The following is a 19,860-nucleotide window of genomic DNA, read 5'->3' as shown; positions in this document are numbered from 1 at the left end:
TATTTAAACCAGAAGCGGCTCCTACTTTTTTGAGAAGGGCGTGCAATCTCACCACACTTTCTCTAGTGCAAACTCCCTTCTCTCTGCTTAGTTATCCGGGTGCTCTCGGGAAGCCAAACCTGCTGGGAGAGAATGTCCCAAATCATAACACGGAGCAATCGGGAAAACCCGATCCCATTGAATGAACATAAGTTTGCCGCTAGCTCGGAATCGAATGTTCGGAGGCATCAGGATCCCATATTTATTTGGTTTCTGTTCTAAAGAAGACAGATGGCGGGAGAAGCTGCCTGGATACGTTACTTCCCTGCGGATCAGGAGATTTGCAGACCCTGAGCTCTGAAAAATATGTACCCTGTCATGGGGAAATAGGAAAAGTACATGTATACTCAGCACCGCTGAATATTGCACTTCCGATTTTCTGAGCTGAGGTGAGAGAAAACAGAGGAGGTGATAGAAAAAGGTGGCTTCTGCCCCTTCAAGGCACATCAGATTTAGAGGCTAATTTTGAAGCTGCATTTGCCTTTATTCTTCTTGACTTACGTTAATGGGATGAAAATAGCTTCAGAACACATCATTTCTTTTCCGATTTCACAGAGCCGCAAACCCTTTCTGGAGGCGAGCTGACCTCCCACACTGTTAGTGGATGCGTTTTGCTCTGTTAATTGCACCAGCATAGCCGATAGCCAGTCCTATGTCACTCGCCACACCTGGCATAGGACACTGAGCACTTCATTACCCCTGCGTTCAGTCTAAAGATCACCAGGAGGAAATCCTTTTTCCAGGAGGGTACACTCAATAGGGTTTGTGATTTCCTATCTCCTGATGGGATGTTTTCAGTATAGAGAGAAATACAAAGGATGTCTGTGGTTAAGGTTTTGTTTGTTTGTCTAAGTTACTTTCAAGGATCGTCGAGAAAGATGACAAAGCAAAAAGAATACAAATTTGGATTCAGACAGACCTAGATTAACTTATGTAGGTACTGCCCCCACCAACTAGCACCATAATCTTTGCCAAGTTACTGGACACAGTGTTTTCCAAACCTGATTCACACATCAGAGTCGCCCGGGCTTTGGCCAAACAATGTTTTTTAAACAAGCCCTTTAGATGGTGCTGATGCACAGCCAGGTTTGGGGGCCTCTCACCTGAATTCTCTGCACCACGGTCTCCTCATCTGTAAGATGTGATTCAGTTCCTACCGCATATGTGGGTACTGAGGACATAAAGGCCGTGAGAGATCTTTGTCCTTGTCCCCCACACAGTACATATTAGGTGTCCTCTTTTGGACTCATACTTTGGAGACGATTTCGTCCAAAAGATTTCAGCTCCCTTTTAATTCATCGTAACTACTGTGGATTTACTATTTCTCTCCCACACAAGATAGCTACAGCAGTTTTGCTGCTAAAGAAAACCCGCAAGTCACAAACGCAACATCTCCCACCCGAGAGGTAGGAGGATAGAGTCAGAGAACCAGTTTTCTTCTTTTTAACCACACATCGAACTCTACAAATCAGGAACCAAAAAACGGATTTGACAGATCAGGACGGCGCGTTCTTCCCCCCACTTCCTTTTCGTCTGGAAGCCCATGAAGGTATGAGAACAACTGAACAGCAGGAGGTCGTGCTATTTTGGGGGTTCCTCCCCTCGAGTAGTGCTAAAGGCAGCAATCGTCTCTGTTTACAGGAATTCCCTTCCGTTTGACCCACCAGTTCTGTGAAAGTTTGACACCTTCTAGTAGCTGCTTTCTGTGACCTCCCCAAAAGTGTTTCCTGTGTGGACTGGCTCTTTCCCCAGCCCCATCCTCTGTGGAAACTGCAGTGTTGAAAGCAGCCAAACTCCGAACGTGATGGTTTTTTCAGGATAGACGTTCTATGATGCTGCTCATGTGTCTGTATAGCATTTTTTTTTTTTACCTCTCAATCCCTATCTTGGTCTCATCATGTCAGCTTTCACAACACTGGACACAGGTAAAGGGGTGTCCTTGCTGCCTTTTTAAAGATAGATGATAAAAGTGAGGAGTCCAAGATAGAGCAAGGTCACGGGGCTGGTTCAGTGACCCAGGTGGAGCTAGAAGCACCAGGTTCTCAGTCTGTGTTCTTCAGGACTCCAGCGCCAATGGGCTCGCCCAATGTTACCTCTCGGGACCAGGAAGTCCAACGCATAGGGGATTGTCGGCTAGTTTCAGCAATTCGTTTCTTTGTCTGTGTGTGTCTGTGGTGTGTGTTTTGATCCCTTGGCTGTGTGTCTGTGTGTCTGTACCTGTGTGGCCATGCGTTTATGCCTAAGGTAATTCCCCCTTCTCTGGTTTTTGCCCCCATCTTACTTTGGTCTCTGTCTGTCTTTATCAGTCTCTCCCCACCCATCTCTTTCTCTCTCTCTCCCTGTCCCTCCAAATGTTTCTCCCCATCTGTCTCCCCTCTCTCTGTGTTATCAGCTGTGTTCTTCTTTCTGAATCTCAGTCTTAGATAAGCTTCTCCCATATGGTGTCAGGATGGTCCCTGGAGGTTTTAAGCTTCCATGCTTACAAAAATACAGAAACATGGGGTGCTATGAAAATCCTCTCTCTCTCTCTCTCTCTGCCCTCACTCTTGCTTCCACTGTCAATCTCATCAAAATGAACCTCTGAAACTGACCCTGGCTGACCTTGAGTTGTGCCCCTCACATGGATGACACTGGTACCCTGGACAACCTGAGTCACAGACATTCCAGCTCTTTGGATTCAGTCCCCTTGGAATCACTGGGTGTTTTGTAATGGAAAAGCAGGAGGCTCTTACCAAAAAAGAAAGCTGTGGAATTGGCAAAGCCATTGCACATCCGCGGAGCCTTCATTTTAGTGCGCCATGTATTGCTCCCCGGATAGGATGTTTCTAAGGATTCTTAGTCCTTCAAAGTTAGGTCAAAAAGAGAATTTCATACTGTTACCTGAAAGAATGCCATGGGATGATAATCACTGAGGGCAAAAAGCCATGTGAACAGGCTGACCTCCTGCTTCTGACAGAGAAACTTCATCCATGCTGGACTTTTGCAAGAAAAATATGTTTACCCGTGCAGAAAAGAATACGAGGGAAGGAATGCTGAAGCAAGTTACATCATCTGAGCCTCAGTTTCCCCATTTGTCACATGGGTAATGTGAGCCACAGGCACTTGTGCAGACCGCAGAATCTGTTCTGGTCAGTTGGAATAGAAAGTGATTTATTACAAGCTCACACAATTTGTGGGAACCACACCGGGCTGCCATTTACCCAGGATCCAGGGCAGTCAGGAGAAATGCCCAGTCCTTTTAAGGGCTGTACTGTGGAGGCTCTACTGCAAATGTGACCCCCAACTGGGGTCAGAGGCGATGGAGAGAGAGAGCTGCAGTTTCACCCCAGCTGCTCAGAAGAGCCTCTGCCATTGCCTTTGCAGGCAGATCGGTCTCCATGTGCGTAGCTACCCGTCTTGTTGCTCATTTTCCACAGCCAGATACAGAAAGCACAACGCAAAGCCCACTCTTGGTTGGGAGAGGCAGGTCTGCCCTTGGGCTGTATTGATGGTGTGGATCCTCTCGGCCCTGGCAGGAAGCTCAGTGTTAGGCCAAAAAGCACAGGCTTTGCATTCAAGCCAATCTGGGCTCAAGGAGGTGTGACTTTTACTTTGTCCTCTTTAAATGCTCCATTTTTACCCCACTGTTAAGTAGGAGTCCCTATAAAGAGAGATCAAGTATTCAGGGCAGCTACTTGTGTTTTTTCTATGGAACTCAAAAATGTAAAGATATACCGTAGATAGGCCTCTCCCTTCTGTCTTATGATCCTCCCCTTGGCCCAACTTCCCACAACCACACTCAATACACGTCTCTGCAAATGTTCACTGCCAAGGCCTCCTCCGGTGGCGAGTTAGTCATTGGCAGCCTTTATTTCCAATTTCACGTCCCCCTGTCTGAGACCTCCCTCTGCAAGTCCCCCCTCATCCCAGGCACATGCGGGGTCCCCCAGCAGAGGCCGCTCTGCCGCTGGCCCAGGCTCAGGACTCAGGAGGCCCCCCAGGACAGACTGCTGAGGTCCCTGCTTTCTGGACACCAGGCCTGTCTCCACAGCGCCATTCAGCTAAAAATAGACAAGGGGTTTATTTCAAGATCCTTGGAGAAGAAACAGATAGATGGGGAGATGATTAAAATGAGAGGCTGATGAGTCTCTGCAAATTCCAGAACCAACCTCACTCCTCTAAGGGCTTTCAGGCCACTTCCCCCCGGAAGTTGCTCCCCATTCCTCCCGACCCACAACACTCACTGCTACACCTCGTCCCCTGAACTGTAATTGAGTGTAGCTTTCCTAAGTGAGAAGTGTAGCTTTGAAATAAATAGACTTGTCTCAACTACTTACTAGGATGTGGGTAAGTCTTTTAACTTCCCTAAGTTTTAGTATTTGGGCGGGGGGAGCTGTTTAAATAACAATTTTAAGACATCCAGCATCATACCTGCCACAATGAGAGAGAACTCTCACTGTGCACCGTCCCTGGAAGTGTGGACCCCGAATTCAGGCTGTCTGGCGTCTTGCGTTGGCTCCAGCGCTTGTCGGTGTTTCGTGTAACGTCACTGTGCATCATTTCTGTATCTTTAAAAAGGTGTCCAATCATAGTCCTTCATAGATAGTGCTGTGAGGCTTGAGTGAGACAAGCCATGAAATGCGCTTAGTAAAGTGTCTGGCTCACAGTAAACTTCAGCCAAATTCTTTGTCGCCTTCTCATGAGAGGCTAAATTCAGACCAGCTGAAAGAACACACACCATCTGAATCTGCTCAGTCTTTCAGGAACATTTTCCGAGTTTCTTTTTAACTCAGTTAACTAAATAAATATCTCCTCATGACCCATTCTTGTTCTTTTATCGCCGTACCAACCCTCCTTCATCCCCAGAATATTTCTTGCTCTCGATTGTTACAAAGCAAAGAGTGTAGGCGCTTTCTGATAAGCTATTGACTGTGGAGCATCAGGGCTTTTACATACAGCAAGTGATAACATTGTTCTCCCAAGATGCCATACTTTTTCCTCCGTAAGCCAATCGGCAAAAGGCAGAGATGTCTGTTCAGGCCACGCAGCACCCCCTGCTGGGTGAAGGCGATGTGGGCCCTCTTTTGGCTCTTGGATGAAAGGAAAGGGGCAATGCAACAACTGTAAGAGCTCTCCCAGCTTCCCACACTACAAAGTCAGCTACTGTTGTGTAGGATGTTCTCTTCTAAACTTGACTCTGACAGCTGAATGCCGCATGATGCTCCAACCCACAGCCATCATCCCTTCTCAGGATTCTTATTATGCTCCTGGGCTAATTTGGGATTGCTGACACTGGCTTATAGTCAAACTCTGGGTTATCCTATCTAGTTTCCTCAGCCACCCCTGTAATCAAGTCCCTTGTTTGTATTAAATTTTCCATGTACCAATTACACTTCGGTAAACATCCTCCTACTAGAGGGCCCTAAACTTTACCTTGTCTTCCATCCCTTTTGTCTTCCATGCCTTGTCTATGCCTGCAGAAGAAAAGCCTGGGGCCCCATTTCAAAATGAGGGTGATGAAAGCAGATGTGTCAGAAGAGTATTTAGTAAAGGAAAGCATGTGCCAAGTGCCTCCTCGGAGCCCTGACTCCTCACAGAGCGGGGGGAAAGGCAGACAAGAATACATCCCCAGCAGCGTGAGGAGACACATCTATATCTTGGCCCTGACAGGAAGAAGCCACTATGCAAATGGCCCAGACAAGATCCAGAGATAGATCTGTGAGTGAATCTTCTCATTAGAATCAGCTATAGGTCCACCTTCTTTCCCCGTCAGGAGCATCGAATCTTTTTCCGTTAGCGATCATTCATCACTGCTCTGTCCACCTTTCAAAAACTTTCCACCATTGAGGAATCTTTTATTTCACCTCCCTACTCATTAGTGGTTGGGTTCTCTCGTCATCATCCCTTCCTTACTGATGCTTTCAACTCAAAAGGTGATGGAATGTCTTGGGGCCAGATTGCACTTTGGCCGACAGGAGGTTTTCATTGCTTTGTGTTTCGTGGGAAGAAAGACAAATGCAACACCATAGTCTTTTTTCTTGGGTTTTGGAGAGATAATCAACTTTTTCTGGTCGCTAATTCATAGAAAAAAAACCAGATAGAAGTGGGCAGGATGTCTCAGGTCAGAAGCCCTTGGTGGCATTGAAAGAAGGCAATGTGAGTGGCCTGAAAACCAGCGTCCAGGACAAACCCCTGACCAGGGAGTAGTTCACAGATTCACTGGGACTGAGCTGTAATAAAAGACAGTGAGACACACCCAGGAGGGTTCTTATATTTTGAATGCTGGGCACAGAAAAGTGGGGCCAAATCCAATGAGTGATGCCCCTGCAGCAGCAGCAGCAAAATAAATGAATAAATAAAGTCTGTAGGAGAGAGTGAGGCAGACTCCAACTTCTAATTTGGAAATGAGCCAAGTCGCAGTCTGAATCTGATGCTTGTCTTCCGACCTGCCAAGTGGCAGGTGGGCAAATAGATTCTAAAGAGCTATTTTCTCTTCTCCTCGTGAATACAGGAAAGGGAAACACGTTTAGTAGACTGTAACAGTATGAATTCTGGAAGCAGCTTTTGAGGTCGTCATTACTACCTGCACCTGTTTTAAGTGAAGACATCAAATGGCAGATACTGTGTGGGACATGCCCAGTGCCACCCGTCTGCCAGTGGCAGACTGAGATTCGAACTCGGGACCTTTGACTTCTTATCCACTGCTCTTTGATGCCTCCAAGATTCCAGTCTTGGGGGCAATACTAGAGGAAGCTTAAAAATTACCATTAAAATAATTGCCAGTTTTGAATTATGGGTACCCAGTATTACAGGAATATCGTTCTGTAGCCAGTCATGTACCCAACCAGCAATGCATTGGGAGTCAAGGTTACAATGTCACTAACTGAAGTTTAAGTGCATGATGCTTGACCACATTAAAGTCAGAGAAGGAAGCAACTGAGACACTGAATGTACGTTGCAGAAATCAGTACAGGAACCTCACATATCGACAGGCGGCTGGGCTCTCAAGTCAGCTTCTAAAACAAACAACAAAAATCGTCAAAAAATCACCCATCAGCGCCCCTCAGAAGGCACCATGGGGCACCACAGTACTAACTCTCAGCCTATTCCACGCAAACTGCATTTGCTCCAGTTTCGGAACAGATTGCTCTTTCCTCCGTTGAACGCCAGATGAAGTGGTGAGTTGGCTTGCATTCAGGGGCAATGTGGTATGAAAAATATGTATCTTTAAACACTAAACACTCCGCGGAGTGAGAGGCTCGCTCTGTGGGAAACGCGAGGGAACTTACTCCCAGGGGAGAAGAGCAGATTGGCTCTGGGTCAGGATGCCTCGGACCATATGTTTCAGGGGAGTGACTGGCGAGTCACCTGCGTTATTTATTCTCTCCCCTTCTTCTTTGCGTCTCCCTGTCATTGCTGAGCTGGAGTCACATTTGCCCAAATTAAACATATGTTGAGATTTCACCAAACTTCTCTGAATTTAGCCAGTTTGGTTAGCTCAAGTCACTGGCCCAGAATCAGGAAGCTACGTGTATACTCATGAACTTATTTTTGTGGCTTTCTCTGCCAAAGAGCCTCTGTGCTTCCAGTCTCAGCTGCACTGATCACTGAAGCAATCGTACGATGAAAATTTTTTTAAATGTGTTATGATTGGGAGTCCAGAGAACTAGGTTCTCATCCTGCTTTTGCAACGAACTAGCTGAGAACCTTGTACAGTATGTCTCACGTCTGAATCACACGTTCTTCATCTTCAAAGAGGAGGCTCAGAAAAGATATCTAAGGCAACATTTGATCCTGAATTTATGACAAGTCACTGCAAGTACTGGGACAACCAAAAATAAAACACAGGGACAAATTAGTAATATAATACTGCCCCTTCCTTCTTCCTTCTCTTCCCTTCGCTCCTTCCTTTTTTAGTATTTCATTCCCCTTTTCTCCTGATTCCTCCCTTCCTCTTATCACTTACCCTCCCTCCACCCTCCCTTCTTGCTTTCCTTTCCTCTCCTTCCTTACTTCCCTCCTTCCAAACTATAATTAGGTACCTACTATGTGCTAAAGACTAGGTAGGTCTCAAGGATACCGAAATAACCCTGAGATTAGAACATGCTGTCTCTTGTACCTTAAAAGTCTCTTCGCTTATCTTCAATGCAACTGAACAAGTCCAATCTAATACTATTATCATAGAATAATTCAGTGTGAAGTTTCTTTGGAAAATCACCTCCTTTATCCAAACTGGATACAGATACTTTTTCGATTTCAACAGAGACTCATACAAATTTTCCTAAATTATATTTTCTAAAGCTGTCTGTTCTCTATTTACTGTTAAAGAACCACAGGGACTGAAACGCCTAGCCTAGTATATAGGGCCATGGGGAATCTTCTTCTTATATTCCATTCCCTTCCAGGGCCAGAGCAGGAAGACAGAGTGGTTTACAAGAGCCCGCGTGTGGAATGAGACTCTGTAGCTGTACCACTCATCAGCTGAGGCACCCCAGATGCATAACTTCACCTCTCACAGTTTCAGAGCTGTGGTGAGGAGTGCTGGCCAAGAGCCTAGGTGAATGCTGCACCCACGCCAGTCATTAAACAGAAGGTAACTGAGCATAATTAGGAGCACAACTCACGGGAAAGCAACTGACATTCGCATTGCACCTGTTACATGTCAGGAGTTGTATTATTAGGCTGCATCACGCTACAGTGACGAACTGATGTCAAAGTGCACAATGGCCCGAACAAAACAGAAGTTCATGTCACTTATCTAACAGTACAGGTGGATGTTCCTGGTTGGCAGCTGGCTTTCTTTCCTCCACGTGGTGATTCCAAGGCCCAGGTCCCTTTTATCTTGTGCTCAATGTCACCCTCATCATCACATCCGACAGAGACGGGAGAAAGTAGGCAGCCCCACTTCCTGAAAGCCTCGGTTCAAAATCGATAGAGAGTATTTCCTCTCTCAGTCCACTGTTGAGAAATCCTCACCAGGACACCTCTGGCTGTAAGCAGGAGCTAGAAAATGTCACTGCTGGCCACTACCCAGATGCGACTATATCCCAACGAAGGACAGCCAAAGGTTGGTGCCCAGCTAATTCTCTGTCATGGTGACTTTGACTGCCAGGCCACGTAAATTGATGATGTAGGTATCCTTATCCCCCATCTCATTGATAAGGCGAGTTCAAATCAGTCAGTGAGTAACCTTCCAGGTCACCGCAATCCAGGCCCTGGTGTCAGACTGGCATTCCCCTGGCCTCACCTCACCGCAGCCCCATGAGGCAGAGTTCACAGGCTCTGGAGGGGTGAGCTGGGTTGCACCCCCACAGAATGCCCCAAAGGAGTATTAAGCAACATGCACAATGTGCAGTTATAGCCTTCCTTTATAAATCAGAACATCTGGCAACACTGGGTCTTTATTCTAGCAAAGCAACAGCTGCCTGAAGATGGCCCCACCTCCAATGCTTTAGATGGGTCACGTGCCCTCCAGGGGCCACACCACTATAGGGTGGTGAGGGAGGGGACACCACTGTCCCCTCTCTCCCCAGTTTAGCCCTGTCCAACCTTACCCGTTAACATCTGCCTAGACTCTTTAGGCACTTAAATCTGACAACCTCTGCCTTGAGAGATAACTTTATAATGTCATTTCTTGACAGGGTGAGTCAACATTTTGCTTCCAAAAAAAAAAACTTGTAATAATCATGCAAAGATCAAAGAAATTAAATAGATATGTTGAAACTGCTAGAAACTATTTAATACTTTTTTGTGCTCCTTTGAATTTTGTGGCTCTCCTCACTCTCACTTCAGATGTATTATTGAGTTCGGATTCACAAGCCCATCTGAGTAAATGTCCCCGCAGCCTGGCCTAGTACATGCACGCGAGCTCTCCTCCTCGTTGAGATCGTTGTTGTATTCTTTCCCCAGCCCTCTCCCTCCCTGCACCTGTCTCCACGCCTCATTCCACTCCCAGCAATAGCTCGACGTCTATCAGTTTCACCCATCTAATCAATGTGTCAGCTCCTTGTCATCAGAGCCCAGAGAGTTTAGGCGCCATGTTCTCAAGACTAGAGTTCAGTAAAGAAGTTGACAAGCAGAGGACGAGGGACTGGGAGGGAAGCTGGGCACTGACTGTAGAGGGGAGAGAAGAGCATGAGCTGAGAATCCACCGCCTCAGAGGGCTCGTCCCCCAACCCTGAAGTGTGGCACCTCAGAGGGCGGGGAGTGACCAGGAGGACAACCCCATCACGCTTAATGAAATACCATTTTCATTCAAAGGCAAAAATTTTCTGACTCATCATTAGGTTCAGCTTTGACAACACAGAGACGAGCAGTGTGGACGGTTTCTCAAAATTCTCAATTTCTGGATGTATTTATTGTTTGTGTTTCCCAAGGGCATGATATTTTTTATTAACCTTTGTTTCAAACTTTATTCCCCTGGCTTCTTCCGTTTAATTAGGTGTACAGGTTGTTTTGTGTAGNCCTCAGAGGGCGGGGAGTGACCAGGAGGACAACCCCATCACGCTTAATGAAATACCATTTTCATTCAAAGGCAAAAATTTTCTGACTCATCATTAGGTTCAGCTTTGACAACACAGAGACGAGCAGTGTGGACGGTTTCTCAAAATTCTCAATTTCTGGATGTATTTATTGTTTGTGTTTCCCAAGGGCATGATATTTTTTATTAATCTTTGTTTCAAGCTTTATTCCCCTGGCTTCTTCCATTTAATTAGGTGTACAGGTTGTTTTGTGTAGAAGAAAAAAAATGGAACAGAGCTGCCAAGTCCTAAGGGCTAGGCCTTCAAAGATTAGAAACCTAGATTTGATCAGATGCACACACAAAAATCTGAAAAAGCAGGCATAATATAAAATAGCAGCTCCCAGTAACTCCTTCAAGTTTGTCTTCTCCAGAAGTTGACTCCATTCAGTTTGCTTCCTTCTCGGAAGCCTCTTCGTCATTCTCCGCTAGATCTGGAACTGCAGCGTCATCGTCCTCATCCTCTCTGGTGGCAAGTGGTGCTTTGCCATCCACAGGTTGTTGGGCAGAGCTTCAGCCAGCTCCTTAAACCAGCCAGACTGACTGCACCCGCCTGGTTTAAGATGCTGGGCAGCATTTCTGCCGGCTGCTTTGTCTCGGCGTGGCCTGTGATGGTGGAAGTGCTCGCTGCCAGAGAAGCCTGGCCTTTGAGGTTGTTCGAGTGATCACTGCCCCTTTGTTTGTGAACATATTTGCCTCTTCAGTACCAGAGATACTGCTTACCCCTAACTTCTGGAAGGAGCACTGGAGTTTTTCATCATCTGCTGTAGCGTTCTGTGAACCCCCTTCTCTCTTTCTGCAGGCAGTTCCTTTCTTACCAATGCGCATGTGTGCCTACAGTTTGGTGAGTTTCTCTTGGTTCTTGATCATTTCTTCCCATCTCATTGGGAAGAAAACAGGGCCGCTCGGGGGACTAGGGTTGGTGCTCAGGGGTCTTGGCAGACCGGCTGCGGATAAGGGCGTACACACGGGGATGCGAGATGATAGGTCCAAAGGGCCTGATCTTTTTTTTTTTTTTAGGGGTTGCTCACTGTGTGTGATTTCTATCATCAACTGGAATCTTCATTTAACTTTCTCATCGGTCATTCTTCTGCCTTCACTGCCTGAATCCTTCTTGAACTCACCAGGAAACCCTTCTAAGCAAAAGATCAAGAAAACCTTATTCCCATTGTCACACAGTATGTTCCAAAATGAGTCGTACTAGTTCAGCCAGAAGCTCCTAAGAGGAAAGTGTGATGCCCCTGCAGGTTTTGCCCAAGCTTCCCACTACATTGTCCTTCAGCATATTCATGACACCGATGAAGACGGATCGAGATAGAACCATGTCTCAGTTAACGAAACAAAAACCACTTATACGTAACTCCAGATTCCCCACCCTTATTCTATTACAGAATCCAAACCCCTTGCCTCCTTTATCATGAAGCACCTGGCCATGTTTGGTGGGAGCCGTGTTCCATGATAAATATCATAGGAAATTTTTTCCAGCAACAAGATGTGTTTTATTAGATGGAAATTCTTCCTTGCTTTTTGTGGCCCTTTTCAACCCTACTACACATGGTGTTAGAAGGAAGCTTTGGTTACAATTCTTTGTCACTTTCTGCATTCATAACTTTTCAGTTCTTCTTACGACAGATGACATAGCTCCTGACTATGTGGTTTGCCCTGACCAGTGGTATGTAACAGATGAAATGTGAGCAGCGGCTGGAAATGGCTTGTGTAGCTGAGCTTGTCCTCCGGCACTTCTGCAGGGACCAAGAGAAGACCATGCACCAGCTACCCCACTGTTCCCCAAAAGAGAATGAGAGACACAGGAAATAGAGCAGCCCCAGCCACCCCATAGACGGCTGCCTGAAGCAGGCTTTCCCCACTGACCAGCAAAACACGATCAAGAAAGTAATGCCTGATGTGTACAACTCTGAGCTTTTGAGGTTGTTTGTATGCAGCTGGAATTGGTTAACATACTGTGCTAAGTCCTATTCTCGAATATGTTGAGCTACCAAGGAGAAAAAAAATAAAGAGTACTCTGCACCTTCCGTGACCACATAATAAGACAAAATAGAAATGACCAACAAGTAATAATTCACGACAAAATAAAATAAGGATGCCAAGAGAGGTACCATTAATACATTGTGGGAATGGAGAAGTAAAACCAATGCTATCCATAAGTTCTTAAGCAACAAGATAGAATTGAAGGCTCTTAAAAGGATTTAAAGGATTGTAATTCAAAGAAGAAATGAAGAGAAAAGGCATTCCAGGGTAGTGGGAGAGCATTCACAGAAGGAAGTGTTCATGTTTTCCCTCTCGGGGGACGGGAGTGATCTCTCACGTGTGTTTATTGGTAAGTCCTGTTTGCAACAGAGAAAACTAGGCAGCTCCCCAAGCTCACATAGCCTCTATGGGGCAGCACTGAGTCCTAGAACCTGCGCCTCCCAACTCTCATTTCGTGCCCCTGTTCTACAGGTGCTTGCATACCCTGGTATGGAATGGAAAAGCAAACATAGAGAATTTGTTTGCTGTTGTGTGTAGAAGGAGCCACAAGGGCCCAGCATTGGGCATATAAAGTGGATATACGCCCTGGTGATCATCATCGCAGTCATTAACAACTAAGACCTTGATAAGAACATAAACTGCAATTGCTATAATAATCGACATTTGTCAGTCACCTACCATGGGCTAGATGCTGTTCTAAGTGCTTTTTGTCTGTCATCTGTGCTTCATAATAATGACCCTGTGAGGAATTCCCTATCAGTGGTCCCATTAAACCAGATACATAACTAAGGGGCAGAGACCATGGTCATTTCTCATGGCCACACTGTAGGTGGGGAAATTAGACACAAAACCATCCTTCTCTGTCCCAGGAACCTGAGTTCTAACTACTGCATTCAACTATGGCAAAAAGTTAGAATCCTCTCTGGAGCTTTTTACCGATGCCCATGTTGCTGCCCACACTAATTAAATGAGAACTTCTGCTCATGGAGTCCCAGGGACCAAACCTTCTTAAAAGCTTTCCATGAGTTGTGTTAGTCCAGCCAGTGTTAAGAGCCCCCGGTTGAAGCAAGGCCAAGTCAGGGCCGGGTGGGTTAGCTGGATTCAGAGTGCTCCCAAAGAGCAAGAAAATCAAATAATAAATCAATGAGACAGAAGCCAAATAAGGTAACACTGGCCGAAGAGTTATAAATCAACTGGGAAAAGCTTGGAATTCACTTACTGAGAAAGCCAATGTTCTTAATGGAGAAAAATGTTCAGACTAACCCACTGGGGCATCACTGCCCATACAATGACCAACCGAAGGTACAAAAAATACTAGATTGCACTTGGGCTCTCGAGCTAAGAAGGGGAAAGAACGGATGGCAAACTCTGTCACCTTTTCTGGTCTGATCCAAAATTTTGAAATGGTCCCGGTTCGATTTGGGCATCCTCTCACCTTTCTGAATTGTCTTGTACACCTTTTTGCAGGTGCCTAACACCTACAGGTTTCCTCCCTTAGCTCCCCACTGCCATGGACACACTCAGACCCCCAAGGTCACATGATCTGTGACAGGTAGGTCTATCCCTGCATGATACAGTTCCCTGAGCAACCTCTGCTCTCGTGTAAAACTCTTTACTGCAGCTGGACACAAGCTCAGAATCCTCAGCCAAAAGGCAGGAGATTCCTGAGAAGGAACAAGCATTGACACACGGGTGGTGGCGGGGGGAACAGATCAGTTTGCCACCCTGGCCTGAGACCCTGATCAGGTGGGAAAGAGGCGGGAGAACAGCCCCGGGCACTGGCAGAGGCTGAGTCAGAGCGAGAACGTCCGGCTGCTGGAGGCACAGGCTTCGCCTGCCTCCTCCGTGTACGGAACGGCTCCTGGACCTTTCTCTGTCCATGAAGAGGGATGCTCACGGCAGTTTCACTCGCCAACTCAGACCTCACACTCACAAGTTTCTTTGTTTGCTAAATTTTCATAAAGACCTCCTGCTGTTGGTTCAGCAGCACACACTAGAAGATAAACTCCCTCCGTTCGTCGGAAGATAACATTGAAGCTCAAAAATGGAAAGACAGTTCGAATTTTAACATACTAGTGGGAAGGGAAATTGTCTCAGCTCCCAACATAGTACATCGGGACTGAAATCATGTATTCAGCAAACAATCATTTTCTGAACACCTGCCATATGATGGCATCTAGAAATAGATACATAAATCATGGTTGGTATCCTGAAAACTCTATAACCTAGAACAGAGAGCAACAAACTGTGGACTGTGGGCCAGATTGGCCCGCTGCCTGTTTTGCTAAATCAACTTTTACGGACACACATCCACACCCATTTACTTCATATACATACCATCTGTAGCCACTTTGCGCTGTGGCAACAGAGCTGAAGAGAGGCTGTTACTGGAACTGCGTGGCCCACAAAGACGGAAGTATTTAGTCTCTCCGAGCCGTTACAGAAAATGTTTGCTGGCCTCTGATGTAGTAGAAGGAGGCCTAAGGGAAATGAAGTGCTTCGGGTGTTATTACAAACGTCTGTGTGGAGGTAAACAGTGTGGGCTGCGAAGATGCAGGGGCTGGCTTCAGAAAAGAAGAGGTCTTGAAAGAGACCCGAGCAGAGAGGCAGGATACTGAATGCAGGCGGCAGAGGTAACCGTGAGCAAAATAATGGAGACAGCAAGTCTCATGAGGGAACCATGCTCAGCACAGCTGGCCTTTATGGAGGGATGGTGGAGAGCAGGAAGCGTCAGCAGGGAGTGGGGGGGGAGGGTGGTCGGGGCCACCTAAGGAGAGCTTCCATGCAAACCCAAAGCCACTGACTGTGCCCAGAAACCTCTGAGATTTCCATGCGACAGCTGCAGGCTATTCTAAAAATGGAATCCTATAGTTCTCTTCCAGGTTGCACAACTCCCCTCCCCCAGCCTGGGGCCATTTCAGGCTCAGTAACCATGATACCATTCTAGCATAAAATGAGGTAGAGTTTCAACTGAGTACATCGAATTTCTGTCCAATGGATTTCTAGTCCCTGGCAACCAGGGTGACAGCTCCGAGGGAGAGTTCCAAGGTCCCCTGGCAGCAGATGGGCAGGAGATCTGGCTTGTTCTGGGGGCCCCTAAGGCAGTGACATGGAAGGCAAGATGTGAGGGCTGAGTACACATTAGCCAGGGAAGGAGCCAAAGAGTCACAGGAGAACTCTGTCTTCACATTTCAAAAGTCCAAAACGGTCTTCCTCTTCGTGGTGGAATTACGCCACGAAAATATCGTTGGGTCCACCTGGGAAATGGAGACAGGAGGGTCCTCACATCACAGGGTTGCTCTGAGGACAAAAGAAAGTAATACAGGAAAGGTGCTTGACACCAGGTCTAGCAGAGAGTAAGCCCGCAAGTAATGCCAGCTATCTCAGTGTCTGTCTGTCTGTTTTGTTTTGTTTTTGTTCTCTAAGCATGGTGAGCTTGTCTGGCCTGTTTATACAAACCTTCACAGCATCTAGCTAGAAAAGAATTTTGCTCCATGTATTATTGTGGAATATCAATTGACACTGGTTTTCTGTGTTTGCTTGTGTTTGTGAATCTCGGACTCAGAAGCAATGGAACGTCACCTCTCACTAAGGGTGGGAATCCCTGTTTTCAAATCCCTAACAGATGGTCTTCCAATACTTACTCAGAGGAGGCCAAAGATCACTTGCTCCCCAACTGGGCAGCTCTGGTTGGAGGAAAATTCATCTCCATATGGAGCTCAGATTCACTTTCCTGAAACAACCACCCATTGGTTTTACCTCTGACCTCTGGCTCACGTAGACTATGGCTTCTGCTCCTTCCATGTAACAACCCTTCACATTGCCTGGCCGTAGTTTTCCCACGCAGAGCCCAGACCACAGGATGGGACCCCTCTATGGTACCACACTGTCTTCTCTCTCTGACCTTCAGTGGCAGAGGTCCTTTACCACAGAGTTTACGCCTTACTCATCTCTACATCCAAGCACCCGGCACAGTGTCTTATTTAGTAGGCACTCAGCAAACCGTTGCTAAAGAAAAGAATGCCTATTCCAAAGCATATTACTCTTTTAAAAGCAAAATAGGACTGTAGGGTGGGGGCAACTTTGCCCGCAAGTCCCGCTGTCTGCCACAGATGAAAATAAAACTGCCAAGACATAATCTGCTTGGGGAGGAAAGGTGGCCCACCCCTCAAAGGGGAAGGACCAAGAGCCTTTTGCTCAATGGGCTTTTATTGGGTTGGTTTTGCACAAGAATACAGGTAAGGACCAAAATAGCATTGAAAGAACGATGAGGGCTTATTCTCAGTCAGGGTCGGATAGCTAAAGAGCCATAAAACTTTGAGGAACAAACTTCTTGCTTGGACCCTTATCATTTAAATGAAAACACTCTTAACAAAGCAGGCTTCACAGGACTTTAGGAACTCTTATGCCCGATTTACCCCAGAACCCGCTCTAGCTGGCAAAGGACTGCACTGCCCTCCCAGTCACAGGTTTTTAGGCTTAAGTGGATTAGAGCCAGAAAGCGCTTCTCCCAGATGGAAATGGGGACTCAGGCTACGTCAAAATAGCCAAGGGGCAAGGGCCCATCACCCTCTCTTTGCTGCAGCCCCCCGAGTCCTTCCTTGAGGGCCTCCCAAGTGATCCTATCTGCCTTAGGTTGCCCCACCCCCTCAGGGGTCTTACCCATCACTGACTAACTGACCCAGTGCTGGGGGCCAGAGATGGATGAAGCAGAAGCAGCGCTGCTGCCGGGGAGATAAGCTTTGTCTCCTTAGTGGCTCACAGTCCGGAGGTCGCTCACTCAGCCTGATCCACGGGGGGCAGTTACACCTCCTGCAACCAGGCAGAGCGGTTCCCAACACTGTATAACATTTCAGCCAATTTTATTCCAAACTCTAATGTGCATCAGAAAACATCACAGGGAGCTCAGTGAAGGTGCAGAGTTCTGGACTCCACCTTTGAATCAATCTAGAGTTTTCCTAGGCCGTTGCGTTTTTATCAAACACCTTGGACAGAACTGAATTCGGTGGTCTTCTGACCTCACTTGGAGAAACGCTTCTTTTTAAGCACTCCAGACAGCAAACCCACCAGCTTTTATGAAACCTGGTGTTTGGATGCAGCAGACGCATTTTCATTACATGTACTTGGAACAACTTCACATTTCCTCTCTTATTATTATTTTCTTCTTGCAGCATTTTTTTTCCTGGGTCACCCAGCCACAGCTCCCCTCCCATGCTGAGAGGTAAGTGTGCTTCATCTATTACATTCTTTTCAGACCTCCTAAGGAGGTAATTAGGCATTGCAATTGATTGCAATTTATTAATCAGAGCAGGATGTTATAGAGTGTGGGAATGGGAGGGGGAGCACAGTGCAAGTCTACCATAAATGTTAGGCAAGTGCAGAGTGACAGGGAATAAAGCAGAAATAACCAGCAAATCACGGGATGTTGTGAGCTGATTCTCTATTTTACACTGCGGTGTCCTGATCTATAAAAGGAGAATATTAAAACCTGGTTGGTCTACCAGCACAGCCAGATGGGAGGTCTATGCCATAAATATTCATTGTGTGCCTACCCTGTAGCAGACCCTGTCCTTAGTGCTAAGGATGCCTAGGAGAATGAGATGAATCCTCGCCTCATAGAGAGATAAAAATGTGTAAAAACATACATGCATATTTATGCTACACAGCCAGTAAGTCAAACTGAATAATGTAATAGAGAGTGAGGTAGGGACGTACGCAAGCGAGGTCTCCTACGGGAAGATCAGGGGTTCGGGGGGAGTCTCCAAGGTGGCAGCATGTAAGCAGAAAGCCAGGTGACCTGAAGGAGAAAGCCACCTGCAGGTCTGTGGGAGAACGCTTCAGGGAAAGAGAATGGCCACAGAAAAGGCAAGGTGGGCATCCAGGGGGGGCGGACTCCCCCGAGGGAGGAACCAGCAGGAAGGCCTGCATGACCGGAGCCTCGTGAGAGGAGGACAGGGGCAGGGGCAAATGGGTCACACAGATGGACACATGGGGGAAGGTAGTCTGTGGTGGGACAGTACTCCCGTTACTCAGTGACGAGCCACCGAGGCTCACCTGAGAGGCCACCCAGTCCTGTCCGTTCACTCAGCAGGTGGGGAGACACAAATCCGGGTCTGTGTCTTCGCAGATCTGTCTTAGGTGGGGGGTTGGGACCCAAGTCTCCTATTGTGTCAGAGCTTCTGTTACCCTCTTTCCTCATTTTCTTCCTAATATGCCTCCATTTTCCTTCCTTTCCTTCCTTTCTTTTTTTCTTCCCCTCTCTGCTCCCTCTTCCTCAGAGTTTCCTTACTTCTCCTTCCTTTGCCCCATCCTTTCCATTATTCTCCACTGCCCTGGCTCTCTCTTCCTCTTCGCGACCTCAGTCTTTTCTAGCTCCATCACGTGTGGTCAGGGGTAGGTCGAAACAACACGATTCATTCCCCCATGACAATGGCTCTGAACAGGAGGCCTGTGCTGCTCAGGCTCGCTCAAATCCTGACATCTGAGAATCCCAAAACTTCACTCTCCTAATCCTGTCTCCACTCTCTTTAAAGGCATCTTGTTAGTTTGGCTAAAGATTTCATTTTCCTAGTGTCTGACATTCAAGCCACCTCCATGATCACAGGAGCGGTGTGTCTGCACCCCACCCTGGGGTATTTGGTACAGAAGGTGCAAGGCAAGACTGAAGTGTGTGTACCAAGAGCCAAACAGAGCATCTGATTCAACGGGTCAGGCCTTAAGTACAAGTCACTGCTATTAGGGATGGGAAAAGATAAAGACTGTAGATGCCCCATTGGGAATTCTCCCTCCTTTAAAGACATCTCTCTGTCCATGTCTAGTCATTTCCGAAAGCAGCTGTCATACTTCAGCCCAGATTCTTGTGGCAGAGGCTGGGGCATGGTGGCACTCTGTGCAGTGATGTCCGTGACCCCAACAGATGTTGGATCTCTAAACTGTGAGAGTAGAAGCAACACCATGTGAGTTCATCGTGTCCCCTCTCCCGGCACAGACCCCCAAGTGGGTCCTAACAAAAATCCCTGGCCATTGTATTTCAATTTCACACTTCTAATCACGTAGCTAGAAAATGCAGAGCTGGTACCTGTAGAAATTGGTTTTTCTTTTTCTGTAAAGAGAATCCTTTGCTGTCACAACAAAATATATTCTTTTCCTTAGGAAAAAAAAAGTGAGAGGAATTACTGGGAGGACTTCCATCCTGCCAAACAGCCGAAGTCAGTTTTTCACATGGCTCTTCAACTCCTCCAGCCCTTTCTGCCGCTGCTAAAAGAAAAAGCAAAAAGAGCTGTGTACACATAAACGAGGCTGTAAAAATTAGCAATCCAAAATATACTCCCATG

The 19,860-nt window shown here is 46.8% G+C and overlaps 1 long non-coding RNA gene across 1 annotated transcript in view; it reads left to right on the top strand.

The window, feature by feature from the left end:
• LOC118984341 (uncharacterized) overlaps window positions 1-17,801 on the top strand; it is a 71,647-nt gene extending 53,846 nt beyond the window's left edge. Inside the window, exon 3 of the long non-coding RNA XR_005065920.1 lies at window positions 17,698-17,801. This is a non-coding gene — a long non-coding RNA (uncharacterized LOC118984341). The remainder of the gene's footprint in view (window positions 1-17,697) is intronic.
• The last annotated feature ends 2,059 nt before the right edge of the window (window positions 17,802-19,860 follow it).

This window comes from Sturnira hondurensis, unplaced genomic scaffold (assembly GCF_014824575.4).
Source record: "Sturnira hondurensis isolate 20B ecotype Veracruz unplaced genomic scaffold, ASM1482457v3 Scaffold0000022, whole genome shotgun sequence".
NCBI lineage: Eukaryota > Metazoa > Chordata > Mammalia > Chiroptera > Phyllostomidae > Sturnira > Sturnira hondurensis.
The sequence above is the reverse complement of the archived record's forward strand: the minus strand, read 5'-3'. Positions and strand labels throughout refer to the sequence as shown.